The sequence below is a fragment of the Eubalaena glacialis genome, chromosome 9 (genome assembly GCF_028564815.1).
Source record: "Eubalaena glacialis isolate mEubGla1 chromosome 9, mEubGla1.1.hap2.+ XY, whole genome shotgun sequence".
Taxonomy (NCBI): domain Eukaryota; kingdom Metazoa; phylum Chordata; class Mammalia; order Artiodactyla; family Balaenidae; genus Eubalaena; species Eubalaena glacialis.
In genome coordinates, this window is record NC_083724.1 from 110408142 (window position 1) to 110425417 (window position 17276).

Below are 17276 nucleotides of genomic sequence, written 5' to 3' on the forward strand. Positions count from 1 at the left end.
AGCACCTGGAGTCTCCCGGATGATGCTGGTGGACTCCTCACAGAGGAACCAATTCAATTTCACTATTCACCAACATTTGCTTTTAGCAAAAGATCGGTATTTGAACTTAGCTTATGTGACAGCCAATATGAGAAGAAGATTTTAAAATACCTAAGGGCTATGGTTGAAATTAATGAGTACTCTTCTCTGGGGAAAAAAAAATCTTACAAGGGAAAAATAATAAAACACTACATAAAACTCTGGTTCCAAATAATTGGATCACATACCCTGGCTCTACTAAATGCCTCCAGAAATCTTTATTTATTAAAAAGCATCAACTGCTCTACTGCTGTGAGGCTGGGGTTGATCTGGGAGTGGGGACAGGACTGCAGAGGTTAGGACCGCCAGTTCAGTGGACGTTGCATGTGATTTGGAACAGCCTGTGCTCTATCTTTTAGCACTTCCCCTGGCCCACACGCCAGTCAGAATGACTCTTAGGAAGCCTTACTCTTGATTTTAGTTATTTTCTACAGAATGAAAAGGAAGGAAGAAACAAAACAACATCAGAAATGCCCTGGGCCTTAATCTCTGGAGTGGAGATTGTGACTTACAGAGCGTTCTCCTTTGTTTCTGTCATGTTCTGTCACAGACTTAAAATCAGCTCCAAAAATGAGGAATGAGTTTTCAGTTCCTCTTCTTTGAGGGTAATATTTTTTAAATAGGAAAAGCCCAGTTGTGACTAACGACCCATGTGGGATAATTCCTCTCTACACTCCCTAGCAATAGCCTCTGTCTTGTGAGCCAACTTGTCAAAAATAGTCATAACCTGGGCATTTCCATCAGATAAAAAACAACCTATCTGTGAAATGGGCTTTGCATGTGTCTTCCTGCCTCAGTTTCTTTCTGAGAGGTTATTTTTTAACCACATAAGAAAAATTACTACCCTTTTAGGGAGGTTGTTAGAAGATATGTCTGAAATGGGAAAAGTGTCATAAAAATTAGAAAATAGTGCTTTCCACTTTCTAGAACATTTTCAATTTCACGGTGTCATTTGATTTTCCTGGCGTCTCTGTGAGTTGTGTGGAATAGACATTTTAATCCTGATTTTCCAGACAAAGGAAGTGAAGCATGGAGAGCCCCAGGAACATAGGAAATCAATTGCAAAGTCAGAACCAAAACCTAATGCAATGTCCTCAAGTGATAATAAGGAACAAATAGCTCTTTGTAGAACTTCAGGAGACCTGTGCTTGGTTCCTATCCGCCACTAAACGGGAGTGGGACCTTTAGATCACTTAAAATTCTTGACCCTCCATTCTTCTTGTTTACGCAATGATGGGGTAGATGAATGCTTTTTAAAATCCCAACCCTCCCTGGTTCTTTCCACCCTATAAAGTGGTTGCAAGTGGTGTACATGGGGGGATTGGAGGCGCTACTGGGGAATAACACGTCGCAACCCACAGAAGAATGAAAAGCCCAGTTATCATGCCTAGATGAGGCTGGGGTCTGCATTTTTTTATCTTTCCAAGATGCTTGGCCTCTGAGAGATGCCCATCATGCTAGTCATACACAAGATGGTGCTGACCGAAAGCAGAAAGACGAGTAATGCCTTTGCATCTTATCCATCTCCGACGGACACACCCGAGCTGAAGGGTGAAAGGTGCTATCAGGAGTAGGGATTGTTTAAAAAGAGAGGAAGGAGGACTTCCCTGGTGGTGCAGTGGTTGAGACTCTGCACTCCCAATGCAGGGGGCCCGGGTTCCATCCCTGGTCAGGGAACTAGATCCCACATGCATGCTGCAACGAAGGAGCCCACATGCTGCAACTAAGGAGCCCGCAAGCCACAACTAAGGAGCGTCTGCCGCAACTAAGACCCAGAGCAACCAAATAAATAAATATTAAAAAAAAAAAAAAAAGAGTAAGGGAAATGTGTTGGCTTGGCTGGGAGACCAGAAATGACCCTGCATTCAGCAGGAGGAAATTCAAAGTGAAAACAAGTCTCGCTTCCATTCTCTTCCCACAGGGCCAGCAAACACTGAGGGACTTCATTTTTTCTCCCCTTAATAAATGCTAACATTTATCTTGTTGGCAGGTGCTTATCTTCCCCTGGATCTCCTTGAGCCTTTGGGAAATACTGAGATAATATAACAAAGGACATGGCCCTCAAAAGATAAGTGCCTGCTTTTTAATAAAGAACTGCTGTCAAGTAAAATGGTTTAATGAAAATAGCATGAAAGGGTCCAAAGAAAAGGTTTTGTCTTTTGTTTTGGTTGGCACCATGGAGTTGGTGCCAAGGGAAGTGATCTGCTCTGTCCAGGGTGAGGCTAACGAGAGGCAACAGAGCAAAGGCAAGGGCCAGGTCAGGAGGCTGGGCACCTGTTTTCATCTGCTGTTTATGGCCTGATGACTGTGTGAACTTGGATAAGTCATGGCCTGATGACTGTGTGAACTTGGATAAGTCATTCTCCTCACTAAGCCTCAGCTTTCTCAACTATACAACGAGGAAGCGGAGAAACGATTTTAAATTTCCTGCAAAGAAATCTTTAATTCCCATGTAGCCCCTTGAAGTTGCTGCTGATTGTTTTTGTCAGACACTCCTTCCCAGGACCCCGCAACGATTTTCCTCCTGGGGTAAGCTCATAGCCTCTCAGGAAGGCTTCTCCAGGGATTCTGGGTAATGCTTCCTGGACAGCTTTGAAAATGGGGAAGATTCTCCTTCCCCTCTGACCGTTGAGTAAGTTCTTGCTTGGAACAGGGAGTTGGCTGAAATCTCTGGTTCGCAAACATCCATGAGGGCTCAGAAACATCGGAATGATCACTGGTTAACAAAATAAAATAAAGCCAACAAACCAAAACTGACCCCTGGGTCCATACCCTAGATCCCATGGAATCCTGAGGGGTGGTACTTGAGATCTATATATTTAAATAAATTCTGCAGGTTGGGACCAACTGCCAGCTTAAATAATCTCTTAGGTTCTCTTCTGGCTCTTTGAGAACAAAGTGTTTTTAATAGGGCTCCCAGCGTTGAGGTGAGGAGGGACAAGCCAAAGAGTTGACCTTTGCCCCATTTCACAAACTTATCCCACACTGCTTTGACTTCTCAAAGCCCCTCACCCCACGTGTGCTCAGGCATCTCGGTCTCTGTGCTCATGACTTCGCCCCACCTCAAATGTCATTTCCTCTCCTCTTGGGGTTTCTAAGTTCACCCATTTTATGCAGCCCAACTCAAGTCCCTCTTCCTCCAAAATACCATCTGTGTTCACCCAGCCCCATTTAGTATCCTCTTTTATCCCCCCTCTGAAATCCATTTTGTGTCCACTAACTCACTGTCTTGCATTGTACTTTGGCGAGCTCAGTCAGGCTCACAAGTCTGCCTTGTGGAGCGTGAGTCGATAGAGGGCAGGAGGCCAGGGCAAATCTTTCTCTGGCATCTTCCTTGGTGTTGCACACAATACCATCACAAAGAGGAGTATCCTGGGTGGGGGCGGGGGGGGGGCGGTCCTTGCTCCCAGGACCAGCTGACCCAGCTGCAGGACCAGAAGTCAGACTTGTAGGAAGGCTGCTGGTGGCTGGATGGGGACAGGCGTGACAGGTGGAGATAGCTAGGGAGGTGAGACACATGCCTTTATTGTGTCCCAAAACACATATCTTTAGCGCCTGGCTGAGAGAATCCTGCATTCTCTTCCTGGCAACTGCAACCCTTATCCTTCCCTCCTACACCCCCTACAGGTACAGGATGACCCTCTTCCCCTTCAAGGATGATGTTGATATTTATTGTAGTTTGGCTTCCCATGACTTAAAAGAAGGTGAAGGTCTATCCTAAATATTGTTATTTAGCACATGGTTAAGTACATTGGTTCCGAGTTGGTCTAGATCTACACTGTCTAATATGGGAGCCACTAGCAACAGGTGGCTACTGAAATTTAGGTTAATTAAAATGAAATAAAAATGTAAAATTCAGTCATCCATTTGCACCAAGCACATCTCACGTGCTCAGTAACCACATATGGCTTGTGGCTACCATATTGGATAGTGAAATACGGAGCATTTTAAACATTGCAGAAAGTCCTATTGGACAGCGCTGGTCTGGACGGTCTGGGTTCAAACCTCCGCTCATTTGCTGTGTGATTTTGAATAAACTACTTAGTCATTTGGTGTCTCAGTTTCCTCATTTATAAAGTGGACAAAATAATAGTACCAACGTCACAAGATTGTTGAGGTTCATGTAAGATAAGCCACGTAAACTGGGTGGCAGAACACAGCACTCAATGGTAGCTGTCACAACATAGCTCATATTATTGGCCCTATTGTTTCTGAGTCCTCTTTCCCCACCACAAAGGATGGCTCTGGTGCCAAACACTGGGAGCTTCTCAACAGATGCTCATTATATGAACAAAGTGTTAACTCCTGTGAGAACAAAGGGCTCCGCGGAAAGAGAGTCAGAAGGTTACTTGGTGCAGGCAGCTGTGTTGAGTCAAGACTGAGTTTTCTCTGCGTACATGCAGTAACTTGGATCTGCAGTTGAACCAGAGGACATTTTGATGCTTTCACCTTTTCTGAAAGGACAGAAGTTTCCCTGATCGTAGGCACTCAGCCAAGGGTGAACACGTCTTGACCCTCTCCGATTCTCTCTCTCTCTCTTTTTTTTCCCACACTGAAAGCGTATTCCCTCTGAAGAGGAAGTTTGTTTTCTGTGTCCTGGAAATGTCAGGCTCCCCAGAGGGCTGAAGGGTGGACCTGTCTCAGTCAAATGTCTCTTCCTCTGATGCAGTGGGTGACCCCCTGCTTTCTTGAATGACATCAGCCGAGCCGTAATCAAAGTACTCACGCCTGACTCACCATAGACTGTGGAGAATTGACTTCCAGCAGAGCGGGGTGGGGGGTGAGGTGGAGGAAATGGCCCTTGGCATGTGAATGACTTCTTGACTTTTGACTCAGACATTTCAATTGTGGTCAGGCCTCGCTCGGCATTCCCCTTCCCTGAGCATCTGTTCGTTCTTGACTTAACTCCTTGCCAGTTTACAGTAAGCCCACCCTGGTTTTCACAGGTCACCGCGGAAGAGCGGAGTAGTTTGCATCAGCAGGGAGCCAGAATGCCAGGATGCTTTGCAGAGTGTGCCCAGAGGCTGGTCTCTGCATTGTAAATTCCCGTCAACACACAGGAGCTGGAGTACATCAGCTGATGCATTTTGGCATTTGGTGATGACTTATAGGGGGAGAGAAGGCAGTGTTTGAGGTTTCAGGGGCCAATCTCACATTAGGGAGCTAACCTTGAATTACTTTCAGAAGCAAAGAGATGTCAGCTGTTTCCCAGCCTCTTAGCCATCTAATCTCCCTCGTAATTATAACTCTTTGTTCCACTGACTTCCTTTTCCATAGGACAGTGTCTCAAGGGTGGACCTGTCTTAGGGCAGGGCTTCCAGAAGCAGTCCTAGAGAGGGCTCAAACGTGTACTGAGATTTTCCCAGAGCTCCTTAAAATCTGACTGATGAGTTGTCTGAGGGCCAAACCGAGCTGAGCAAAAGTGAAAATTCGTTTACCACCGGGTCTCTTTCTCTGCTGAAACCATGGAGAGCTCACCACCTCATCCATCATCTGTAACTCAGCGCTCAAAATAATTTTCCCTCTTGCTTTCTAGAGCGTAGCAAGATAGACCTTTTCACTCCAGGGTACACTTCTTTCGAGATATTGACTTTTTAGGGTAACTTCTAATTTTTTTCTAATTTCAAAGTTCCAGCAAAGTTGCAAGAATATATACCTTTCTTTACTGGTTCACCAACTGTTGACAATTTTCCCCATTTTCTATTTTTGCTTTAACACTCCTCCCTTTCTCCCTCTCTCTCTCTATGTATATTTTTATGTTTTCCCCCTGAACTTTTGCAAGTAAATTGGAAACATTGTGCCTTTTTACTCCTAAATACTTGTGTGTACTTTCTAAGAAAAAGGATATTCTCTTACATAACTATAGTGTAGGTACTAGAGAATGCAGGAAGCTTTTAAAGAAAACAGATGTTTTCATACCTTCCTTAAAGAGTGTATCACCGCAAACAAAGCAAAACAAAGCACCCCCCTGCCAAATCTCCAGACACACGTGTATTAAGGTCATTCTGTGTATCCAGCATGATGTTGGGAATTGTAAATGATATAAGGAAAGATTAGAAACAGTCCCTGTCCTAGCTGGGGAAGTAAGATCTGTGAAAAGTTAAAAATCAATGAAAGATTTAAAAGGAGACTATTAATTGGTTAAATGCAGTTTCTCTGGGAAAAAAAATTTGAAATACCCTTGAAGGGACTTCCCTGGTGGCCCAGTGGTTAAGGCTTTGCCTTCCGATGCAGGGGGTGCAGGTTTGATCCCTGGTCGGGGAGATAAGATCCCACATGGGTCTCAGCCAAAAAACCAAAACATAAAACAGAAGCAGTCTTGTAACAAATTCAATAAAGACTTAAAAAAAAAAAAACTCATTCTAAAAAAATAAATAAATAAAATAAAATACCCTTGAAATAACCATGAAAAAAACTGTAAGTTCAACATTAAGATAATTGTTCAAACTTTATTTTTAGGCTGTATAAATTCCTTAGCTAATAGCAAAATTGTAGAAGGATTTTGAGATAATTGACAGTAAAGTTTTGATTGGATTGAATTTTTTATTACTTCAATCAAATTAGAGTGTGGAGCAAAAAATTATTCTTTGTTTTAGTAGACAAAGCCTTCAATACCAAAAGCAAAGGAAATCTGTATTAAAACTCATTTGTAATCTTTGGGTATTAAAGGATTAGTGGAAAGCTTGACTATGTCCTGTTTATTTTATTTTTATTTATTTATTTATTTTTGTAAAGAAGGAAGGCAGGTAACCTATCCTAGAATTTTTTTTTAAAATTTATTTATTTTTATTTATTTATTTTTATGGCTGTGTTGGGTCTTCGTTTCTGTGCGAGGGCTTTCTCTAGTTGTGGCAAGCGGGGGCCACTCTTCATCGCGGTGCGCGGGCCTCTCACTATCGCGGCCTCTCTTGTTGCTGAGCACAGGCTCCAGGCGCGCAGGCTCAGTAATTGTGGCTCACGGGCCTAGTCGCTCCGTGGCATGTGGGATCTTCCCAGACCAGGGCTCGAACCCGTGTCCCCTGCATTGGCAGGCAGATTCTTAACCACTGCGCCACCAGGGAAGCCCCCTGTCCTGTTTATTTTTGTAACAATACCTCTCCCTAGCACGGTGCCAGGCACATGCTAGATAATTGATACACATTGTTTGATGAGAGACAATGGACTGTCTTTGGGGCAGGACACATGGAGCATGAATGCATATCCTGGGGGAAGAGTTTTGGATCCTTCATCTTCATCTTTATCCCCAGAAGAAAAGATGCTGCCATAGGATTAAAATCCAGTGGAACTTTATATACCCCTTAGTTATTTTTTTCAACACATCTCCCTTGTTTATTGAGAATGTGATGAAAAAATAAGTGTCTCGGACAAATTTTGTACTCACTGTTGCCATGACTCATGTGCCGAGTGTCCTAGCCCACCTGTAGGCCTGGGATGGGCAGTAAGAATGTATTCTTGGAAGCTGAGTGTGTTCCAGAATAGGAGGTGATCATGGTTCAGGTTCAAAATCAAGATAACTAGATGTAGTACACTGAAGAGTTACAAGATGGTGGCCTATATAGAAGAGCCTGAAATGGCGATTAGGATCTGAAGTATAGGAACATGGGATTGGAGAGCTAAGGGAGAGGAGTGATGAAGCCAAGGTGAGTGTGAGTGAGTGTGGAAGACAGGGCTTGGCACTAGGCTTTCATGTGCTACCATGGGGTATGTATGGGTGGGCTTGATCCATTTTGGGTATAGGAAGGAGTGGATACACAGTAGAACTCAATAAATGGTCCCCTGGAATAAATAAAAGATAGCAACCTAGTATCTTATTATCTAGGACATTAAAAACAACCAAAGAACCTCTGAACTGAAGGCATTGCTGTCATCACCTGCAAGGGTTTTCAAAATACACCCCACCTCTATCCCCCAGATATGTATAGTGTTTGCCCTAGACTGGGCAAAACAGCTCTTTGAATTCTGAATTTATAAACTCAGGTGCCTAAAGATCATGGACATAAAATATGAAGATGACACCTGTCATTGTGGGTGTCAACAATTATCCCCTCAGTTTTTCCTCCTTACTACTTGTGGTCAAATTACCCAAAGTGAGTCCCCTTCCCTTACTTCCTTGAGCTCTTCTCCTCTTTATCTTGTCCTTCACCCATCCTCAGCCACTCATTCCCCTAGGTATATTTTCAACCTCATCATCACCAATAGCTGCAATATCTCCTCCCTCTCGATATCATGTTCTGCCCTTTTTCTGACCAACACCACTATTCTTTAGCCCAACACCAAGAATCTATCCCATCATGACCTCCAATCCATTGGTCCTACCATATTTTCCCTGCCTCTCATTCACTTGATCCTCTTCCCCTCTTCCCGTATCTTAAATTCCATTTTCAATTATAATCCTTGCAAATACCTTTGATTCCTTTTCTGCTCACCCTTTATCATATTCACTTGGCTACATCACAATCCAACTCTTTTTCTGCTTGGCACCTGTGCTTAAGCACGGAGAAATGGAGTTGGAGGAAAACATATAATTCCACTGGGTAGTCTCACTTTCAAATCATGGTCTTGAGTCTAAAGTGGACATTTTAATGCTGAGAAGCAGTCTTATTTTGCACACCTCTCTAACTCTCTCACTTTTCTAGAATCCCTTCGCAATCTGTCATAAACGGTCTCATCCCACACACTCCCTCCCATGCAACTGAATTTTTAATTGAATTTTATCAAAGTAAATCATGTACATAGTCTAAAAGTCAACAAATAATATTAGATATATAATGAAAAAACCGCAGTTCTTTGCCAAATTTCTCATCATTTCCAATTCTCACATTCTTGAGGTAATATTTTCAACTCTTTTACCTGTTTCTTCTGTTTTCTTCCCCCAGTATTGTCATTATATTGTATTTCTTATATTTTCAGTGATATATTGCCTTTACACACACACTCATACCTGCACACACACATGAGCACACACACATTTCCTCTCCCATTACTCCCTAATTTTTCCCATATGGTTTTCTCAAAAGTTCTGGTTAAGTCATTCCCCAGTATTTACATTATTATTACTGTGTAACTAATATTCACAGCTGAGCTTCACAGTATGCCAGGACACCATTTCTTCTTCTTTAAAAAAAAAACAAACAACTTTATTTTTCCCCTGAATTAACTATTGTCACTTTTTTATTTGCCAAGTTTTAGTTGGCCCATTCACTAAATCCCCCAAACTTTCCTCTGAAACAAATCAGAGAAGCTCCTCTGAATATTTCAGGTTTTCTATCACTTTCATTCTTTCTTGATGACCTCCTTCAGGGAACTTCCTTCACCTGTTCCAATCCAGCTGGTTTGTCTCTCACCTCCTGCAGAGTTGCCATCCTGGGCTGCTCTTCGCTACAATTCCATGGGGTCCTTCATCATCTCTCCTGTGTTGGAGCCCTGTTACTAGGATTCCATGTCTTCCTCTTTCTTGCCTAAGTCTTTTCTGTGAGGGAGTGAGTCATCCAATAGCTTCCTGGGAAAGGTACCTGGGAGGACAATTTTGGGGGCATATTGAAAGTCAAAAATGTCTTTATTTTACCCACATACTTGATAGATAGTTTGGTTTGGTACCTAATTCTAGATTAGAATCAATTTTCTCTCCCATTTTTATGGTACCGCCACATTGTTTTCTAGCTACTAGTGTTGCTAATAAGAATTTTAATGACATTGATACATGTCTTGTAAATGAACACATTTTTACTCTCCACATAATTTTAGATTCTTATCTTATCCCTGCTTTTCAGAAATGTCACATGATGTTCCTTTTCAGTCCTGGAAATTATTATTTTTGTTGTTGTTGTTATTATTGTATAATTGTTGCTCTTTGTCCTATTTTCTTTTTCTAGAACTCCTATTAGTTGGCCATTGTATGTCCTGGATTGATCCTCTGTTTTCCTTACTTATCTCACCAATTTTCTCTCTTTTTCAATTTGTTCTCCTTCCTGGGGTCTTTCCTCAACATTATTTCCCAACATTTTTTCTGAATTAAATTTTTTTGCTTTCATGTTTTTACTTCTCAAGAGCTCTTTCTTATAGTTTGAATGTTCCCCCTTTTATAGTATCACGTTCTTATTTCATGGACCAGGATTTTTTTTATTTTTTGGATGATGTTAATCATAAAATACTCTCTTAGTCCTGAGCATGACATGCAAACAAACAAAAACAAATTTGCTGAAACATGAAAGCCTCTGTCCCTGGGGATTTGGTGCTCAGCACTGGGCATGAGACGTAACTTAAACATTTGGTTTCATGACTAACTTCAGGGAAATATTTATTCACATCTCCTGCCCTAAGTCTCAAGACTGGAGGGAATTGTCTTTAAATGCTGGGAAGGTCTGTGGGTGGTGTCATGCAGGATTTAGAGAAGGACACTGCTTAGGTGAATGAGGAGGATGTGAGTGATGGGAGCACTTACGTAAATGTAAAAACAATTAATTTGTCAAATCCTTTTCTCGGATAGCATGAGTGCAATACATTTTTGCCTAATAAAGTATCATTTTCCAATAGCACCCAGTATTCATTTCTTGCTCCTCTTCAGGTTTAAATTGTGGTTTCAGAGTTATTCACAGATTAGCATAATATTTGCCAACAGTTGATTATAGCAGCTGAAGAACATTTTGCACTTTTAAACAAAAATACTCTGAAATTTGTGTATATGTGGGTCTAGACGTAACAATGTGAAATGCGATACCAATCATTCATTGGCAACTAGATGGACATTGATTTGATAATAGGTTTATTTTAACAAAATACATCATAGTAAGATGTAATCATGCTTTCAAAAAATTAAATAAAACCCAGTTTACTTAAATCATTTTGATTTAAACTTTGGTATTTTTAACTATAATATGATTTTTTTTGTCTTTAAATTTTAATAGATCATTTTGAATGCTTTAGAAGAAATAACTTTTAAAAACACATTATGAACAGAAAAATTTTTGACATTTACTTTATACTTTTATTGAAAATATATTAGAATTTTGTAAACCTTAACACAATTATATTTTAGTTTTTGATATCATTCCTGTCAATAGAATCTAAAACATGTAAAAACATCAATTGTAAGAACAGTGGTTTTACTGAAATGGAGGCAAGGAAAATAAAGTTTGTAGAATAAGTAAGTAATAATTATGAATCATGTTTGACTTTATTACTGATCATTGCTAGCCCAGCAACAGAACGAGGACAGTAATTCAATCATTGTTGGTATTTTTCTAACTTTCAGTCATTTAAAATCCTAGCTTTACCTGAAATTTTCTTTCTTTCTTTTTTTTGTTATGAGGGTATATTCATCAAGATAAGAGGAGAAGACATATTTTATTGAACAATTTGTTAGCTTGGTTTAAAATTTTAAAATATTTAAACATACAGTGCATGGGACTTCATCTGTACTTCTGCCCCAGCCCTTTCACTTGAGGAGACTTAGAGTTCTCATTATTATTAGGTTTAGGCCTAGAATTGAAGGCTGTTGAGATTGTTACCTGGGCTCTTGTGTTCTCGTCTTCCTTCCTCTGTCTCCCACTCTCCCTCTAAACTGGGGTAGGGAGGCAAAGACTATGAAAGTGTAATGTATAATTTATGTTCTAACAATCTATTGTGAGGTAGAGAGTCAAACAAGACATTCTCTATCTAATCAATTGCTTGTGGTGACATGAAATGCTCTAGTATTTTGAGATGGGATGGATGCAAATCACTAGCTCCTTGGGGATAGAGGTCATGTAGAACTGATCTTTCTCTTTAACAGTGCCTAGCAGAGTCCTGGGCAAATAAGGGAGTGTTTTTGGAAAAGATGAAACACTTCCAAGGCCTGGAGGATGGGTAGGATTTCATACGCAGAGTGTTGGAAACATCAAGTCTGGGAATGCAATTGTGAACGAGGTGCAAAAGTATGTGTATGTGTACGTGCGTGTGTGTGGGCGTGTGAGTGTATGAGTGAGATGGGGTGGGGGTGGGAGAGAAAGAGTGAGAAAGATTTTAGCTTGGATGAACTGGAGACTGTGCTAGAGAAGAGTGGAGAATAGGATGGGGCAAAGGAGGGCCCCAGCTGATGCAAGACCTTGGGAAAAAACATTATTCTCAGGTTACATTATGAACATGTGGAACAGAGAGGATGGTGGTGCCACTGGAAAAAGGTGATTTATGGATCATTGTGAATTACTGTAATTACTTTCAGTCAAGCAAAACAAAAGGGAATGATTAAGACGGGGTCCATTTGCATGAAATTTGAGTTTTAAAATCTGGAAAGCTCCAGAGAAGGTAGGAAGCAAAGTGCATCACCAACTTCACAACCAGGCTCATTTTCTAATTTGGCTAATTTTAAGAGCCAATTTTTTGAGTGTCTTTGCTTAGCTCTAAAGAAAGCAAAGAGAAGCAGGAAGGGTGAGGGCCAGGAAAATTTGAGATGATTTTTTCCTTTGTTATATAATGAAACTTAAAAATAAAAAGTAGATAAGAGCATCAGTCAATCAGTTTCTTTGATTTTGGGCCAAGTTGAAATGTCCTCTGTTCTATTTGCTCATTTTAAAGAGCTTAATGTTAACAAACTCTAATCCTTTCAGTTCTTTTATGCTCATAAGAAAATGCAACACCTGTCAAAGAAAATCTTGTGATCATTTTTGGTTAAAACGAATACAGAAAAGAACTGGGGCAAATTAATCTCCAGCACTGCTTCCTAGCCCTAAGAAGGGTATTGGGGAATGTTTAGGGGAAAGAGCTGGTCCAAAGCTCTCCTGTTTTATAAAATGCAATAAACATTACCCCCATAGTTTGGGTATTATCCAGTACATGAAAATCAGTGGAACAATACAAGGAGTTCCAGAGCTGACCCTGCTATTAATTGACTGTATGACTTTAGAAAACTTATCTTTTGGGGGCTCCGTTTTCTTCTCCAAAAACAAGAAGAAATTGAAATAGATTACCCCAAAAGTACACTTTGAGAGACAGAAATGGAGGGCCAGAGGGAAGTAGGAAGGAGTCATCAAAAGAAAGGGTCTGGGTGCTTGCTACGGAAGTGTTGCTGCTTCTAAGAGATGTCAGCTGACAAAGCAAGAAAATATATGTGTTTATATTAACAGGTTACATACACATATCTAGGAACATTTTTGTATATAAACATTTGTGTCTACATTAAGGGTCAATTCACACTGATCTCTCTAACTTTAATCTGTTTCCAGGTGGGTCATTCTGGCCTCCTCCCCTTGATTATCTGTAACCTTCCACTCCAACAGTGAGAACCTGGGTCCCACCATCTGCCGCCCATTAATTTAATTGTTCAATTCTAGTATACATTTATAGTGGTATCAAAATGGTTAATCTACACCCCATGGGAATCAACTTGATCAGCTAGGGTATATCAACTGTGCTTATGTACAGTTTCTTTTGCCTTTGATCTTACAGACTCCATTTCCAAAGTGTACAGTGTCAGCATCTTTTCCCCCACCCCCTTCAATGAAGTTGTTTCATACATTTGTAATACGGTTAGATTGTTTTGTCATATTATGTATTCTATTCTGGTATCCCTCAGACTCCTAAATGATTTTTCTTTTACTTTGGCTGAACCAGGCGGCTTGCGGGATCTCAGTTCCCCAACTAGGGATTGGGCCCTGGCAGTGAAAGCGCTGAGTCCTAACCACTGGACTGCCAGGGAATTCCCCCCAAACTCTTAAACGACTTTTTAAGTTTGCATACATTAAGGTTCACTAATCTATAAAGTTCCATGGGTTTTGACAAATGCGTGGTGTCATACTTTCACCATTAAAATCTACAGAATAATTTTACCACCCTAAAAAAATTTCCCCGTGCTTCATCATTCAACCCTCTCTTCCCTCGGAACCCTGGAAAACACTGATACTTTTACCATCTCCATAGTTTTGCCTTTTCCGGAATGTCATATAATTGGAACCTTACAGACTGGCTTCTTTCACTTAGTAATATCTATTTGAGATTTCTCCATGTTTTTTTGCAACTTGATTGTTCCTTTAAAAAACGTATTGCATTGTGTGGATGCACCAGAGTTTGTTTAACCTCTCATTTATTGAAGGAAATCTTGGTTGTTTCCATTTTTTGGTAATTATGAATAAAGCTGCTATCAACATTCACCTTTGTGTGAACATAAGTTTTCATATCAGCTTGGTGAAAGCCTAGGAGCACAATGGCTGTAACTTATGGTAAAAAAGTGCCAAACAGTCTTTCAAAGTGGCTCTATCATTTTTGCATTTCCATAACAATAAATTAGATAAATATATTACTTTTTCATTGATTGAGGAGATTTAAAAATGAAAAAGTTTGACTTTGCTTAGAAGTTAGTAATTCTCATGAGGGAAAATACCCAATTTCAATGGGGGTGTTTTCAGTGTTTCAGACACTATGATAATGCTAAAAACACAAAGATGGTGTAGGCTTCAAACACTAGAGTGTCTATGGAAACCAGGAAGATGAAAAATGAAAAAAACCCAGCATATACAGTTGCCCTTTGAACAACACGGTTTGAAGCGTGTGGGTCCAGTTTTGTGCAGATTTTTTTTGATAACTATGTGCTTGGCCTGTGAAGTCTGCAGCTGTGGATGGCCAACTATAGGACTTGAGCATCGGCAGAATTTGGTATCCATTGCGGGTCCTGGAACGAATCTTCCTTGGATACAGAGGGAGGGAGACAACATTAGTTTGCATTTTCTAGAGTTTTACATAAATGGAATTGTATATTATGTATTCCTTTTTTGTCTGCCTTCTTTCACTCAGAATAGTTATTTTGAGATTTTCCATGTTGTGAGATCAATAGTTCACTCATTTTAATAGCTACATAGTATTCCACTGCATGAGTATACCATACTTTTTTCTTTATTAGCATTTCTATCTCTCTGCTTACCTACCTGTTCTTGTGTAATGTCTGCTTTATCTATTGGAGCCCTTAGCATATTAATTATAGTTGGTTTAAATTCCAGGTCTGATATTCTAACATCCCGGCCATGTCTGGTCCTGATGTTTGCTCTGTCTCTTCAAATTGTGTTTTTTGTCTTTTGATATGGCTTGTAAAGTTTTCTTGATAGCTGGACATGATATACCAGAAAAAAGGGACAGGTGTAAATAGGCCTTTGGTAATGTGGTGTGGTGTTGGGGGAGGGGAAGCGTTCTATAGTCCTATGATCAGGCCTCAGTCTTTTAGTGAGCCTGTGCCTCTGTGAACTTCACAAGTATTTCTCAGTTTTGTTTTGTTTTTTTCTTTTCTTACCCTTGGGTGGGAAGGGATGGCTCCAGTAGGTTGGAGTTGAGTATTTCCCTTCTCCCACCTGGAAAGCTAGAGCTAACTGAGTTGGGTATTTCCCTTCCTCCAGGTCTGATAGGCTCTAATAATAACCCAGCAGGTTAGGCTCTGGTAACTAATTTCTTCTGAGGGCAGGCCTAATTAGAAAGAATGCTCTGGCATATTTTAAAATGGTTCTTTCTCCCCTCCCCTGCTGGAAGCTTGAGGGAATTTTTTTTTCTGATACTTACTATGAGAACCCAGTAGAGTTTGGTATGGTCAGTCATTAATTTTAGCTATTCTAGTGGGTGTGTAGTGGTGTCTTATTGTGGTTTTAATTTGCATTTCCCTAATCACTCATTACATTGAGCGTGTTTTCATGTGATCATTTGCCCTCTGTATATCTTCTTTGGTGAAGTGTCTATTCAAATCCTTTGTCCATTATTTTATTGAATAATTTTTAAAATTATTGAGTTAGGAGAGTTTTAAGACTATGTATATATATTCTAGATGCAAGTCCTTTGTCAGATGTATGCTTTGCAAATATTTTATCACTATCTGTGATTGTTCTTTTCATTTTCTTAATGGAGTTTTTTGAAGAGCAGGTTGATTAGTGCCCAGGTCTTAATTTGTAAAGGCAATTGAATGACAACCCAGAGAAGTCAATACCACTGAAAGAAAAACTTAATGTTGCTCAGAGTTTCCTAGAAATGTTCCATGTAAAATTACATGGGAAGCATTATCAAATAAGTGATAAAACTTCCTAGGTATATTTTTTGGGTAAATGTTATTACTATAGATATTGTAGAAATTATATGGAATTCCTAAAAATTTGCTATGTCCTGGTAAAGTGTTATCAGTCATAATTCTAGTTATTATCTTAAAATGTTGTATGTCACAGCAGTAATCAAGTTTCTTTGTCAGTTGCATTCTAATCAGGTCTTTAACCATGCCCTTTAAGTCTTTTGTCATTCATAGACAGTATTGTGTTACTCTGATGCCTTTGCAAAAATGCTTCATTTTTGAGAAGATTCATAGAAGGGACTTTTTGACAAGTACAGGTTTTTGATCAATTTCAGATCATACTGCTGAACTGGGTAAGAAATTAAGAAATCCTAATGGAAAACCTGACGGCTTAATAAGACTGTTAACAAAAAGGACTAGTTACATAGGACTGAATGAACTGGTAAATATAATTATAATTTTTGTGGGTTTTCTTTTGGTCTGAAATATTATTGTCTTTTAATCTGTGTTCTCCAGATATAAGAAAACTTTTCCTCTTAATCTAATGACTTACAGCAATTTGGTAAATTATATCTTTGTAAGCAGAATTGAAACAGTTAAATATTTATCTTTTCTTTCTACTTGATCCCCCCAGAAACTGGAAGCTCTTAGGTTACCGGAAGTCTTATCAGGTGAATAAGGAAGGTCACCACCTGACAGGTGCAGGAATTTCAAGATACTTTGGGGACTTCAAGAAGAGAGAAATGCACTCAAATCTATTGATATTGCAGGCGGAATCTGCGGCAAGCCCTTAGTATGGCTTTCTGGGCCTTAAGAAGCCTTTTAAAAGTTTAATCTGAGATTTCTTACAAAAATTTCCAGCAAAATCAATTAAAAAAAGCCTCTGTGATCAATTATACTTATGTACGTAATCAGGTCAAGTTTATTGAAACCAGACTGATTCTCCAAACAAATTAGTCATAATTTAACTATATTTGATAGAAATGAGGGCAATTTTAGAGAGAAAAAATATGTTTCTTTGGATATTAAGTTCTATTATAATTAATTATCTTTGAGGTTTGATATTTACTGCCTAAAACTCACTTCCCAGATAGCTCCTTGTTGCTATGTTACATAATTGTAAATTTTAATTGAATTATTAAAAGGACACTGTAAGCTTGTTTCTGAAGTTTATCACCGTAATCTATCT